Source organism: Rattus rattus, chromosome 7, assembly GCF_011064425.1.
Source record: "Rattus rattus isolate New Zealand chromosome 7, Rrattus_CSIRO_v1, whole genome shotgun sequence".
In the NCBI taxonomy this organism is placed as follows: Eukaryota; Metazoa; Chordata; class Mammalia; order Rodentia; family Muridae; genus Rattus; species Rattus rattus.
Window position 1 is genome coordinate 39,951,053 of NC_046160.1, and position 15,993 is coordinate 39,967,045.

Here is a 15,993-nt window from a genome sequence, read left to right on the forward strand (position 1 = left end):
ATGGGAGTAAAACAGGGAGCAAGGTCTTCTGAGATTCCTTTGAAAAATCCTCTAGCACGTCGTTTGGATTGCTGTGTGTTAGAAGCATTTTGTTGTGCTGGTGGTGTTTTATTTAATCTGTTATTCTGATGTGATTGTAAGTGTGCTACGACTTGGATTATTTTGTTTCTTAAACATGTGGGTAGTTGGGTGTGGCAAATCAATCGGCTTTGTGGACAAGCCTGGAAGAGCAGAGTTCAATTTACCCTAACCCAGGTGTTCTGGTTGCTCCCTGTTATTGTGGCAGACATCCTGGCCAGGAGAAATTTACTTCAGGAAAGGCTTCACTGGACTTGTATTTCCAGGTCACAGTTCATCCCAGAGAGAATAAGAACTCTAGCAGGAGTCTGAAGCAGAAACCAAGGAAGAATCCCGCTGGCTGCTGCTTCTCTGCCGCGTGCTTTCCTATGGAGCTGACTTCCTTACAGATGCAAAACCAGCTCCCTAGGAATGGCACCAACCATATCAATGAATAATGAAGAAGATTCCCCCAACAGACATGCCTACTGCCAACCCTGTCTGGACAGCAGAGGCTCTTTTGTCAAATGACTGTAGATTGTGGAAATTAAAAATATTCATAACCTCGTTGAATTTGGACTACGCAATCTTGATTTGTAAGTTGCAGCACACAGCGAATGTAACATACCTAACAGACCATTCTAATACATTGAACATGTGAGCATACATTAAGAAGTGTGTGTGTGTGTGTGTGTGTGTGTGTGTGTGTGTGTGTGTGTGTGTGTGTGTGTGTGTGTGTGTTGTTTCCCCCTTCTAGGAAGGACTGAAGCATCCGCACTTTGGTCTTCTTCTTGAGCTTCATGTGGTCTGTGAATTGTATCTTTTGGGCTAATAATATCCACTTATCAGTGAGTGCATACCCTGTGTGTTCTTTTGTGACTGGGTTACCTCACTCAGGATGATATTTTCTGTTTCCATCCATTTGCCTATGAATTTCATGAACTCATTGCTTTTAATAGCTGAGTAGTACTACATTGCCTAAATGTACCACATTTTCTGTATTCATTCCTTTGTTAAAGGACATCCGTGTTCTTTCCAGTTTCTGGCTTTTATAAATAAGGCTGCTATGAACATGGTAGAGCATGTGTCTTTGTTATATGTTAGAGCATCATTTTGGTATTTGCCCAGGAGTGGTATAGCTAGGTCTTCAGGTAGCACTGGGTCCAATTTTCTGAGGAACCTCCAGAGTGATTTCCACAGTAATTGTTCCAGTCTGCAATCCCACCAACAATGGAAGAGTGTTTCTTTTTCTCCACATCCTTACCAGCATCTTCTGTCACCTGAGCTTTTGATCTTAGCCATTCTGACTGGTGTGAGGTGGAATCTCGGGGTTGTTTTGATTTGCATTTCCCTGATGACTAAGGATGTTGAACATTTCCTTAGGTTCTTCTCAGCTATTCAGTATTTCCCAGTTGAAAATTCTTTGTTTAGCTCTGTACCACATTTTAGAATAGAGTTATTTGGTTCTCTGAAGTCTAATTTCTTCAGTTCTTTGTATATATTGAATATTAGCCCTCTATCAGATATAGGATTGGTAAAGTTCTTTTACCAATCTGTTGGTTGCCATTTTATCTTTTTGACAGTGTCCTTTGCCTTACAAATGCTTTGCAATTTTATGAGATCACATTTGTCAATTGTTGATCTTAGAACATAAGCCATTAGTGTTCTATTCAGGAAATTTCCCCCTGTGCCCATGTGTTTGAGGCTCTTTCCTACTTTCTCTTCTGTTAGTTTGAGTGTATCTGGTTTTATGTGGAAGTCCTTGATCCACTTGGACTTGAGCTTTGTACAGGGAGATAAGAATGGGTCAGTTTGATTTGCAGTCTTCTACATGCTGACCTCCAGTTGAACCAACACCATTTGTTGAAAATGCTGACTCTTTTCCACTGGATGTTTTTAGTTCCTTTGTCAAAGATCAAGTGACCATAGGTGTACTCAAGGGAGGAAATATGGAGACAAAATGTGGAGCAGAAACTGAAGGAAAGGCCATCCAAAGACTGCCCCACCTGGGGATCCATCCCATATACAAACAGCAAACCCAGACACTATTGTAGATGCCAAGAAGTGCTTGCTGACAGGAGCCTGATATAGCTGTCTCCTGAGAGGCTCTGCCAGAACCTAACAATTACAGAGGCTCACAGTCAGCCATTGTCCTGAGCACAGGGTCCGGAATAAAGGAGTTAGATAAAGGACTGAAGCAGCTGAAGGGGTTTGTAAACCATAGGAAGGACAACGATATCAACCAACCAGATCCCTCAGAGCTCCCAGAGACTAAACCACCAACCAAAGAGTACACATGGAATGACCCACAACTCTAGCTGCATATGTAGCAAAGAATGGCCTTTTAGACATCGATGGGAGGAGAGGCCCTTGGTCCTGGGAAGGCTTGATGCCCCAGTGTAGAGAAATGCCAGGGTAGGGAGGTGGGAGTGGGTGGGTGGGGGAGCACCCTCATAGAAGCAGGGGGAAGAGGGAGGGGATAGGGGTGTCCAAAAGGGAAACTGAGAAAGGGGATAGCATTTGAAGTGTAAATAAATAAAATATCAAAAAAAAAGTGTGTGTGTGTGTGTGTGTGTGTGTGTGTGTGTATGGAATGTGTGCATGTGTGTATGACTAGAATGTAAATATATATATATATATATATATATATATATATTAAATATATATATTATTAAACCTCATGTGGACACACTCAGATGAGGCCTGAATGATTGTTCTCTGTCTAAACCCACCTTCCTAAACAACATCCTTTCACCAATACGGTAGGGCATGAGATAAATATCACTAAAAGTAACCAACTGCTGCTAGATTTGATGGTTCCCCTGTTTTGCTGTGTAACAACTAGACCCCAAACTCCAACACAACCCATTATTTAGAGACTTTAGCCCAGTAACTCCACTCAGCTTCAAGCATGAAAAGAAGCGAACAAGCCACGGGTGTACACCATCACTGACTTACAGAGAGGGGTGATAAAGCCTTTTCAAACCAACATGCGTGTCTGAGTTTGGGTTTCCATGGCTGGGATGAGACACCGTGACCAAAAGCAAGTTGGGAAGGAAAGGGTTTGTTTGCCTTTAGTGCCATATCCATCACTGAAGGAAGTCAGGACAGGAACCCAAACAGAGCAGGAACCTGGAGGCAGGCACTGATGCAGAGGCCATGGAAGGCCTCCTAGCTTGTTCCCTATGGCTTGCTCAGCCTGCTTTCTTATAGAACCCAGGACCACCAGCCCAGAGGTGGCACCACCCACAATGAGATGGCCCCCTCCTCAGAAAATGCCTCACAGCTCTACCTACAATCTAATCTTACCGAGGCACCTTCTCAATTGAGGTTCCTTCCTTTTAGATGACTGTAGCCTGTGTCAAGGTGACATAAAGCAATCCGTCTCAGTGTGTCCTACCCCCTCATCTTCCTAATATAAAAGTCCCAGTGCAGGATCGTCATCCTAATTCGAGCAACGATCTCATGCAAAACATTTGTCGTTAACACATAGGAATGTAAATCAAGTTGTCTTCCAGTTTCCCGGGAGAAAGCCTGTGCTTCACAAAGAACGCTCAGGTTTCGCCAAAGTAAGCAAAAGCACTATTTAATGCAAGGTCGAATTTGACTCCCATGATGCAATGTTCTTATTTCTCCTCTTTCAAAAGAGAGTTTTGACCGTTTTAAGCATAGAGGCCCCACACATCGGGCATGTGGACACGGTGTCTCGATGGGCGAAACAGCCAGGCTGCCTTTAGAGTACCTCATTCTGCATGCGCGTGGACTTAATTCATAGATTTCTCTCCTTCAGGGGAGAGAGCAATAGTTTCCCTGGACTAGGGAAAAAAAATATATCGTCAATGCAGAAGATCTGGCTTCAACTTCAAATTTATGTTTCAGTCACATGACCTAGTCTCCCATTGAGTATCAGCCAATGTCCTCCAGGCTTTCATCCCTAAAGAGAGTGCACTGGACTTAGCTGGATTTCTTTTAAATGTAAGCTGATTCCATGGAGGCTGTTTTAGCTTAGGTCATATCAAAATCCACAGGAGAAAACATGATTCGTTTTTCTCTTTAAAAAACGAGTACATAAAGTGTAGGCATGGTTATGCAAATCTGTAATCCCCCGCACTCCGGAGCCTGACGTAGGAGACTCATGAGATCCCCACCAAGCCTAGGCTGCACAGATCCCATCTCAAACAGAAAAGTGAAAATTACAAAGTGCAGAAAATTGTCCTATTCTGGATGCCACACAAACATGTGCTAGTTGAACTACAGTGAAGTAATAATGTTTTGTGTAAAGGAAAAAAAAAGCAAACACGTAAAAATAGATTAAAAAGCAGAATTTCTGTAAAATGCACATGGCACTCAAAATGGCTAAGCGCCCTCCGGTGGCGTATATTGGAATTGCATCAGAATTTCCTTGACGGATTTGGAAACAGACTCTAAGACGCTGTCTAGGACGTATATTAAAGTTCATGCACTATTTCCACAGCAAGAGGCTTTTGACTACATGATTGTATTAGTTTTCTTTTCTGCTGCTGTGACAAAACACTGAACAAAAGTAACTTGGGCAGGAAAGGGTTTATTTCGTCTTACAGCTTATAGTCTGGCATGAAGGGGGGTTGGGGTGGGAACTCAAAGCCGAAACCTGAAGGCTAGAGCTGATGTAGAGCCAGAGAGGAACATTGCTTACTATGTTGAACCTATGGCTTTCTCAGCCAGGATTACCTGCCTAGGGGTGGCACCACACACACTGGGCTGGACCCTCTCGCATCAGCCAATCAAATAGATGCTCCCACAGAAATGCCCACACACAAATCTGATGGAGGCTTTTCTTTTCCCAGTTGCAATTCCCTCTCTTCAGATGACCTTAGGTTGCGTCAGGCTGACAAAAATCTAAAGAGCTCAGTGACTCTCTTTTGGGTCGATTGGGTATATAGAGAGAACGGGTTCTTCTCGTGTTGACTTATACTGGGTCTCATTTCAGAGTTCCTCAGGAGATATCCCAGTCCCTTGTGTCTGTAGCTTGCCTGTGCTTTCTTGCACGGTTGTATTCCTCTCATAGTTCAAGCTGAAACGGGTTTCCTCTTAGTGTGAAGATCCACCATGGCCAACAAATAACTTTGGAAAGGAAGGCTTTTTTTTTTGGTCTTTTTACATCACAATTCACCACTGAGGCAGGGAGGGTGGGAACTTGAGGTGGGATGAGAGAGTTATGGAAGGTTGCTGCTGACTAGCTTGCTTCAGACCACGCTCTCAGAGCACACAGGACCACCAGCCATGGATGGCACCACCCACAGTGAACTGAATCTACCACATCCACAATCAAGAAAATGCACCACAGGCCAATAGAGTGACGTTCACTTAATTGATAACCCCTTTCCAAAATGACTCTGGCTTGTGTTGAATTGCATAAAATCATCGTAACACTCTTCAATAGCAGAGGTCCACAGACACGGAGGTGTGATGTACAGCAACGAGAGAGTCAGCCACAGAAAAAGACCCAGACCTTGCAATTGCATGCGATCTTCCCTGCAAACGATCAAGGTCTCCTCTCTCTCAGCTCTACCAGTTCACCTTTGGGTCAACTCTACTACATGTCTCCCTGCTACTCCAACATCCAGGACGGACCCTGGAGATAGAAACTTGGTATGTTTTCATATTATTTATGGGGTTTGGCTTTCAGTTAAGACAGTGGTGAGTGTCCACGTAAACCCATTTCTGATATCCCAGTCATGTGAACAAATAGGTCTTCAGAACTGAGCAGGATTCTGAACTCTCTGGACTCTACCCCACCCTACCTGCACACGCATGCCCATGGGGAGGGCGGACTGAATGTGCTCTGAAGTATGTCCTTGGTACCAAGGAACACGCACCTCTAGGGCAGCGCAGGGTGTCAGCAGGACAGACGTCCCCTAAATGTGGACACTTGGATTTCTTTAGACATTGTGCACTGAGGTAAACTCGAGCAGAAAGCAGAGCAGAGTGGGCTCAGCGAGGTGTTGAGGACACTTAGCTGAAGGACCTCAAGAAAACGGCAGCTCTGTGTGTGATTCGAATCCTCACACACGCTTCTCCTGAAAGGAGTAGGGAATAAGACAGAGGCTACTGAGGTGAGCTGGGGAAGGACGGAAGTTCCCCCAGTTTGCCTTCCTCTAACTCTTTCCTTCCCACGTTTGCAAACAGGAGTGAGGTCTTCACACTCATATGTCTCTACACGGAGCATTCTTTAGGGCGTCAGTTGTCACACACTCCAGCACAGAGTTATTCGGGTGACATAGTAAATGTTGGCGGGTGCATGTTTGTTTCAACCACTTGGAGGTCAGAGAGCTTCTTGGAGAACGTTGCTAAAAATCGCCGGGCAACCATGACAATTTGTGTTCCAAAACAAATTTTATTTACTTATGTTTTTACCTCACATCCATAAACTGAACATTTCTATGCTTACTTTCCCTGCTAAGCTGTACAAAACCCAAGTTGACAATAAACAAACAAAGTTTATGTAACGTGACATTATTAACTTGAAAGTAACAACAACAAAAAAAAAGGACAAAAATTATGGTGAGAACTTCTCAAAAGTCCATAAATCCCAGGTCAACAGTAGGCCGGTGGTTGTTTTTGTAGTTCATTAAAAAACAAAAATAAAAAACAAAACGTCTGGGGAAAATCAGCAGAAGCTATAAATCCAGAAGTTCTAAATAACAACAACAAAGAAAAGGAAAGCAATGATTTCATTCCTTTTTAAAGAAGGGCGGGTTTTCCTTTGGAAGCAGTGGTCCTGGAGATAACGTTGGTGGGGTCTGAAGGGGACAATAAGACTTCCTCCCATTGTCAAGGTTCATCTGCACTGCAGGTGTTGGCAGCCTCTGAGCTATCCAAGACAGTGTGGAGCGGAGGTGACAGTGTTGCTGTCACAGCGGAACCCTCAAACCCACAGAGACCACACCATGAAAGGCTCTCCTGAGTGGGACATCCTATGACATCTGCAGAGGCATGGCTACCTGGGATGTCATCTCATGGTGGCTAGTGCCAGCCCAGCCCAGGATAGTGCCTGGGGAGTGCAGAGAGGGAGGGTGACATGTGAAGCCAAGGCAGTACAGTGCTGAGGATAACCCCCAGAGGAGCTCTGGGCATACCAGATACGTTCTGAAGGAGCTCGGTTTAGCACAGTTCTGGCATTGCTGCTCTGCCAGCTTTAGAGTGATGTTTATAATTCATGAGTAATACTCATTCATTCATCCATAGTAAGGCAGGAGTCTCTCATCTGCCGTGGAAGTAGAACGAAATTTTAGTTGTCATTCAGTGCTCTCTGTTCAGTGTGTGCTCTGCTGCGTGTCCAGCAGGCTGCATGCACCTCAACTTTTCTGAGCTCTGCATTTTCTATCCAATATGCATGTGCCTGAGGGTGACGCTGACCTGTACTTTGAAGGGTTCAGTCTATCTAGGCGGCCTCGGCTTTGCTAAAAGATAACTACTTCATTGGGCTTTTTACTCTGAATGTGCCCTCAGACTTCCTTCTCCTGGCCTTCGAGCTGCTTTCAGAAGAGCCTCTCTCTTCGTCACCGACATGCCACACAGTAGCCATCATGTAAGGAATCTCCTGGTTTTGTCTGTATGGGTGCAGTGGGTCACCTGGGGCATAATGGGGGGACTTCTGCGAGCATGCTGATATTGCCCTGACAGGACTAAAGATGGCTACCACCTGAGTCTGTATCTCAGCATCGGGTTCGCCGTGGGAGGCTTTCAGCTGTTCATTTTCTTCTTGCCAAGGAATAGGTAATGATTCCTTCTTTAGGACAGGGTCTCAGATGACTCAGGCTGGAGCCAAACTTGCTGTGTGGTCGAGGGTCACCTTAAACACACTGGTCCTCCTTCCTCGACCTCCAGTGTGCTGAGACTGCAGGTGTCAGCCACTCATTCTGCTTTGTGCGAACGGAGATCAAACCCAGAGCCTCCTCTAGGCTAGGCAAGCTCTCTGCTTACCAAACAGTATCTCAAGCCTTGCTAGTGTTTCTTGATCTACAGGCTACACAGTTTATATTAAAGCCAACTGGCTCTGGGCCACGTTGAAGCCACTACAAAAGTGATATCAGAGAAGGGACGCAGCCTTGTTCCCCAGGAACTATATTTTAAGGACACTGAAAGCTGACAAATTATTCTTTCTACATTCTATTCAACTTTTAAAGTTATCAATTGATTTCTTCATCAAAGCTGTCAAGGAGATGGCAAGAATCCGAGTATTAACCTCCACGAAAGCATCAAGCACTTTGTACACTGAGTAAGCTTGAAAAAGTCATATGTAAATCTCTCTGTCTCTGTCTCTGTCTCTCTCTCTGTCTCTGTCTCTCTCTCTCTCTGTCTCTTTCTCTGACTCTCTCTGTCTCTCTCTGTCTCTCTCTGTCTCTCTCTGTCTCTCTCACACACACACACACACACACACACACACACACACACACAAGTAAGTTTATATGGAGTTACTTTGTATGTGTCCCAACGCCCCCTCAAGCCATAGGTCACCCAGTAAAAGCTCAGTGCCAGATGTGGGATAGCCCCACACCTTGAAGTGTTGGTTGCAGGGACCCCCTGAATCAACGCAGCCAATTGTCACAGTTCTCAGCTGACCCAGCAGAACTTCATGATAAGACGCTATTGCTGAAACCACCACAGACTTTGGTCACAGGACTTGGAGACAGCGATCAGATCAGACACCGGCCTAGAAACGTCTTCCCATTCTTGCTGTCTTTCCAAGTGCCAGAAGGTACTTGGCAGACACTTTGTGGGGAGTGATGTCATCAACAGTATGCAGCTGTGAACCACTGAAATTACAGTAATGCCAGGCCTGGCAAGGTATCCCCAAGGAAATAATAATGGCATAGGTATTATGGGGGTGACCAACCTCTTTCTGATTAAGGCACATTGGAAGGAAATACAGACCCCTGATACTATAAATCTGGCCAAGAATCCATGGCTGGTCAGTTCACGGGCCCTTGGGGGTGAACACACTACTATTATTTTTGCTAGACAAGCCTAACACCAAACTACCTTCTAAGCATACACCTGTGTACCCATAAGTAATTGTTGCTGCCTGTATTTATCAGACGTCCTTGTGCAGTAGGCATAGCTAAAACAGACTCATAACCGGTCAGAGGGCAGAGAGCAAGTGACTATAAAGTGCTCAGCCATAAATAGGACATCTACAACCTGTCATCTCTCCTTAAAGCTTAGCTTTGCAGAAGATGGGGAAGGAAGATCATAAGAGCCAGAGATCAAGAAGGAGGGAGTATTTCTAGATGTCGTGACTCTCTCATGAAGTCGCAAGGCTGCGGTGACTTTTAGAAGACCTGTACCAGGCAACATTCCAGTATAGAGGGGGGAGGGGATTATGAGGCTCACCCTTAGCTGAGGAGGTATTGACAGATGGTGGGGACAGAGAATTTTCTTTGGGGTATGGCCGTCAGTGGTTTGCCCATGTTCTAATGGGACAGGTCACATATATGAATATATGGGCAGCACAAATGCAACTCATTAGATTATTCAAGAATCCACAGAGCAGGACTAGAGGTTGGGAGAGGAGCACAGGCAGGCGACCTGAGAGGAGTTGAAATGGTGCAGTAATGAGTGTACAGAATTGTATTGGATGCATATATGAAATTATCAAAGAATAAATAGCAATTAATATTTTTTTTCTTTCCAAGAACCAACCACTCTGGTCATTTGGACTGTATATGACAAACCACTTTGTGTTTATATATCTGTGTTACTATTTTTAGTGACACACTTTATCGTGTATATGTGGTTATTGTGATGTTAGCTAGACATGGTACCTACTTAATACAGCCACCCAGATGTGCATAATAAAATGATGGAGCTACTGAATTCAATCATTTAAAACTGCACACGTTATTACTGCACTTAAATGAGATTTTTCTCATTTGTTATTGCATAGGAATGACAAAAGTAGTTTTAAAATTATTTTTGAATCTCCTTAGAGTTCTTTCAACGGGTACAGATTTATTTCTCTTTACATCACCCAGATAAGACTGCTTTGTAGAAGATACCTAACATTTTTTTTTCTAGGCTTGGTAGCTTTGGTTGACGCTTGCTGTATACTTGATTTACAATATAAACATTAGAGAAATTTAGAGAAGCCCTGTGATAGGTCGACGGACTGACACAGAGGCTAAGAAAACCCAGACGAGAGGAGCTGGATGCAGGAACCAGAGAGTAAACAAGAATAAGGGATCCTCAGTTTGGTTAGTCTTTACTGGGGCTCAAAAACCACTGCAAATTATCCTGGCTTCCTGCTCCCCTTCACTGATTTCTATGGCTTCAGTTTTTCTTCTGCTCCTGCGACCCCCTGCCTCTCCCCTTGCTACTCCCTGCTGTGCTCTGTCTGAGAAGAGCAGGCATCCTGGGAGCTGAGATAGTCCCTGCAGATGACCATCCTTGAGCTCTCCCAGTCATTATGACTTTGAGTGTCCTTTTTCTCTGAAAATTCCTTTCATGTTATAGAAGCAAAGGGTTTCAAAGACCCCATGAACCCCTGCTCTCTAATAAGATGGAGAGTGAGTGTAATTTCTATTTCAAGCCTCATTTTATGTCACTTGTATTTAACAAGCGCAAACCAGAGCCAAAATAAAACAATTTCCTGTTATTCAAAACAACTCAAGATGTCCCAGAACGTGACCTTAAGACAATTCCTAAAGGGGATATCACATCAACATGAGGTAACTGAACACGTAGTCTCTAATAAAACCCAGGAAAAGCAGAAGTTCAAAACCAAACCTATAAAAACCAGTTCCTTCCAGGGGTGCCTTGGCTGGCTGATTTACAAGAGCACCAAACATCAGTAAATCCCTGGCTGCATCCTGACACCCTTTGGCTATGACTCTGTGACTTCCCCTCCTCCTGGTTACAACTCTTGGAAGGAACGGTTTTACAGGGCCCGTGTCTTTGCTCAGTCCTTGTGTCTTGTAGAAGCCCTGAGGCTTAGGCTGTGAGTTACTATGCATTCTCCACATAGATGGCTGCTGCGTCTGCCTGTGTAACCACAGTGGGTGATATGCATACGCTCCAGCCAGGGGGCCATTTGTCAAGATTGTGTAGAAACGTGTGTGGTGTGCTTGGATATATCATTGGGATCCCGGTGACTATGTGCTTATTAATATGTACCTGAGTCACCAGCACTTTATGCCGCTCTCTGAACCAAGACCCAAGTGAGTCTCCTATGGGAAGAAAACCCAAACATCACTGGCATCTACTGATAGGAAGATGAACCCGTGTGAGCTCAGAAGCAGATGTCCTCTCTGGACTCAGCGACGAACACCTGTGCCCTGCTGCTTTTTCTCTGTCTTTGCTGTCATAGAGTGAGCCTTGGACAGCCCACTAATAGACTTCAAATGTGGAGAGACTGTGGGTGCTCTAACGGATCGTCTTCAGAACCAAACACATTTTCCCAACCCTCATCTTTTAAGCCAGAGATCAAGAATTGACTGTAGACGGAGCTAGGATGACCATGCAGGCACTTGTTCCTCACGCATCTAAAATATTTGAAGTTATTCACAAGTCTTTCTATTTGGAATATAGTTTTGTGTGTGTCTGATCATTTGAGGATGTCAGACTTCCACAAGAGGCATTTCAGCATTGTCAATGGCTGTTCACTTGACTGCTGTGAGAGGGCCTAAAATACTTCTGTCCCCAATCTTTATGTTTTCCCCAATCTTTGTTTTCCCCTTTCTCTTCTTGCCAGTGATGAGGGATTATACCATCCTTGTCAGGTACCCATTAAAGCATCTGACCTACTAATGTAGTCAGGCCTCTGCCACCTTTCTGGACAACACAAGAATGGAGATACAGAGTCGCCCCTACCCCAGGAGGGAAAGTTTGCCCTGGACCACTACTCTCTGTTACACAACTTCCCTCACTCCCTAGTTATGTATGATTCTGACTCCCTAGGTTCCTTTTGGACCTCCCTATGGTCTTCCCAGGGTACCTCCCTTCACAGAAATCTGGTCTAATACACTATCTGGCTTCTTCCTCCATTCACCCTCCCTGGGGACTCTGGAGTCCCCGTCTGCTCAGCCTTTCTAGACTGCACCTAAACAGTCACCATTCACCTCATAGATTGCATCTACACAGCGAATATCCTCTTTCTGGAGACACACCTTACAGTGACCACTGACCAATGTCCCCAACAGCTGACCTTGGAATAACCTCAAAACTCAAATTTCTCATAAAGCAAGGGCAGAACTTGTCTCAAAAAAAAAATGACCGTAATTATAATTGCACAAATTTCAGGGCTTCTTCATACCGTGTGTTGCTCTAAGGACACTACAAACATGGGAAATTTAACAACAGGGGAGACAATGTAATCTGAGGACTACGTGGTTATTCATTATGGCTGCACAAGAGAAGTCAAGGAAGCCTCCAAATAAGCCAGTCTACGTGCCATGGACCTTTGGGCACTGTCTTAAGAGTTTTCACTGCCATGATGAAATGCCACAACAAAAGCAACAGGAAATAAAGGTTTTATTTCACTCACTCCTCTACATCAAGGTCCATCAAAGGGAGTCAGGGCAGGAACACAAGGTGGGAACCTGGAGGCAGGAACTGAAGCAGAGGTCATGGAGGAGTGCTGCTTACTGGCTTGCTCCCCACGGCTTGCTCAGCTTGCCTTTTTGTTTTTTTTCTAAGTACTAAGAACCACCTGTCTAAGGGTCATGCTAGCCACAATGGACTGAGCCTTCTCACATTAATCACTAATCAAGAAAAATGCTCTCCACTGTTTACCTACAGGCCTATTTCTTTTTAAATTAATTTTCTGTGTATGGGTGTTTTGTCTGCATGTATGTCTGTGCACCCATACCTAGGAACACTACAGGAGGACATCTGGAGGAGGGACTGGAGTTACAAATGGCTGTGAGCTGCCACGAGGGACCTCTTGAAACACAGCCAGTGCTCCTAATCACTGAGCCTTCTCTCCAGTGCTAGCTTATAGAGGCATTTTCTCAATTAATGTTTTCTCCTCTCACACAGTCACACATGGACTTTGGTCCTATGGGGTTTATTACACAATTTGCATTTTTCTTCAGTGGGGGCTGAGCTTAGGCTCCAGGTGTCTAAGCTACGTTAGATGCTGAGACCTTGTTGACGACACTCCCTGTTACCTGTCTTACCACACTTAATATCTGGAATATTACAGAATCAAAATGGCCCGAACTACATGGGCAGTCCGTGGGGAAATTAGAATCGCAAGATTAGATTTTCTTTTCTCCAAGTTTCCCAGATGCTCTGGCCTGAAGCCCAGGATAGAAGGAAACACAGGCGCCAAAAGTATGAATCGTACGGACCATGGTGTCACCTAAGGAAGCTCACCATAGATCCTGAACCTTATTTCCTGGATGCTGCTGTCATTGACCATGACGCTTACAGAGAACAAGGCCAGCTTGTCTTTGCAGAACCTTGGGAGCTTGACCATGTACTCACCACTATCCTGCAGGAAGCGTTCAACTCCTGAAAAGTTCATCTGCTCCAAATCTGTGAGGAGAAAAAGATGCAGTTTTGCACTTTTTAAATCCCCATTGTTTACTATTTTGTTTTATTTTACTTGTGCATTTTTTGTGCATGTGTGGTATGTGTACATGAGTTGTGTGTGTATGTGTGTGTGTGTGTGTGCGCGTGTGGTATGTATGATATGTATGTGTCTGATGTGTGTACTGTGTATGTGTATAGTGTGCATGTGTGTGTCTGATGTGTGCAGTGTATATGTATGCATATGTGGTATGTATGTATGTGTGATATATGGCATTGTGGTGTTTATGTGTGAACGTATGCGTGTGTGTGTATGTGTTACATAGGATATTGCACAAGTTAAGTACTCTATTTGTGAGTTATATCCTCATTCCCATCCATTTTATTATAATGACAAATGAATATTTCCTTAATTAAAATAATAAAATAGGAATACCTCAGCACCCTACCTTTTCCTAGTTCTGTTTCCCAATATCAATATCACTCCATCGGAATAGTTATATTCTATTCAGATTTCTGTCAATAAACAATAAGCTGGAATATCTTGTTCTTGTTCTGTGCTTTATTTTCTTTTTCTATTGAAAGCAGACACACTTGAGTATTGGGAATAGGCCCCACCATGCCTCAAATGACTCAGAAATCAAGAGCACCATGACACGCCTGAGACGTTCAATGCAGAAAACCACTTCCAGAGACGTCTTGAAGATGTGGAAGATGTGGCCATTTAAGGCTGCAGGTAATTATGAATATTTCTTAAGGGATGGATTTTTATAGGGCAATTTATCTTTTCTAGGTAGGTGGTTTATATCATTATCAATTGGTTGTGAGTTTATTGTGTGGACATTTTGAGGAATGAGAATGAAAGGTATAAATCTGATTGCTAAATTACAAGCTTATTGAGTCTTGATGTTAATGGGTTACAGGGAGTTGATACTATAACCATTAGGGAGCAGATGCTGGGAATGTTCGGCTGCAGAGAGCCAGGAGGGTGGCCACTGCTGAGGCCAGAGAATAGCTAGAGGTAGCGTGGCGTGATGCCCTAGAACCAACTGCTGCTGAGATGAATATACCCCGCTAATGCCATATGGCTTGACGATGCTGGATAAGGAGGGTTTGTGGATATTTTTAATATTTACCCAAACAGCTCAATGAGGAGCCGTATAGGTTATGTTGGCAAAGGGACTCTTAATTGAGTTCATTGGGGTGGGGAGACTCTCCCAGAATGTGGGAGTGCTATTTAATGAGAATGCTAACATGCGTGTGTTAATTCACTACTCTGTTCTCTGCTGTGAACTTGCTACTTTAAGCTGCTGACTGATTCATCGCAATAATGGACTTTGACCTGGGAATTCGAGCCAGAAATGCCTTACCTCGCTGAAGTCATTTTGTCTGGGGTATGTACAACAAACAAGACAAAGCGAAGATAGAAATTGTTAAGTACCAGGAGGTAAGGCCATTGCTTGAATAAACCTGACTTTAGGGTCTTTGGAACCATTTGTGGAAGGAATGTGAAAGGGTTTGGAACTTTGGGCTAGAAATGCACTAAATACTAGGGGCAGAGCTTAAAGATAAGAATGTTGAGAGGAACATAGACAGTGTGGCCTGGCTAATGAGATTTCAGAGGGGGATGTGGCTTCTATCAGGATCTGAGCTTAGGGTCTGGTCATTTGATGTTTTGTCCATTCTGTTTTTCTCTGAGCACCTGAGTGAATTCCTTTGAGAGGTGCTGAGTTAGATTGGTTGACAGAGAACATTTGGGACAGGGAAGTACCAAGGCTGGTGCTGAGAGGAAACAGCAGGGCCTTTGATTATGATGGATGTGGAAGAGTCCAAGCTATTCTATGTGGTATCACCCCGGGCAGGAGGTCCTCCACTGTTTAAGAAAGCAGGTTAAGCAAGCTGTGAAAAAAAAAGGCCATATTTCAGTCTCTGCCTCAGTTCCTGCCTCCAGGTTCCTTCGCTTCATGAGTTCATGGCAGACACTTTAGAAACTGAACAAACTCCCTTCGCCCTAGTTGTACATTTTCTTAGAAAGCATTGTGGAATACTGAATATCACTGTTATATGGTCCCTCTCTTACCAGAACGGTCTGTCCTGACAAAAGTGAAAACTGTTTCGGCCAAATGGTAGTAGTTGGGACGTCATGTTCAGGGGTTGGGTGGAGGTGCTGAGGTACTGTGCTCAAGGGCAGAAGTACTGTGCTCAGGAGCTGGGTGATGCAGAGGTACTGTGCTCAGGGCCTGGGTGATGCAGAAGTACTGTGCTCAGGAGCTGGGTGATGCAGAGGTACTGTGCTCAGGGGCTGGGTAATGCTGCTGGGGTACTGTGCTCAGGTGCTGGGTGATGCAGAGGTACTGTGCTCAGGAGCTGGATGATGCAGAGGTACTGTGCTCAGGAGCTGGCCAGTGCTGCTGGGGTACTATG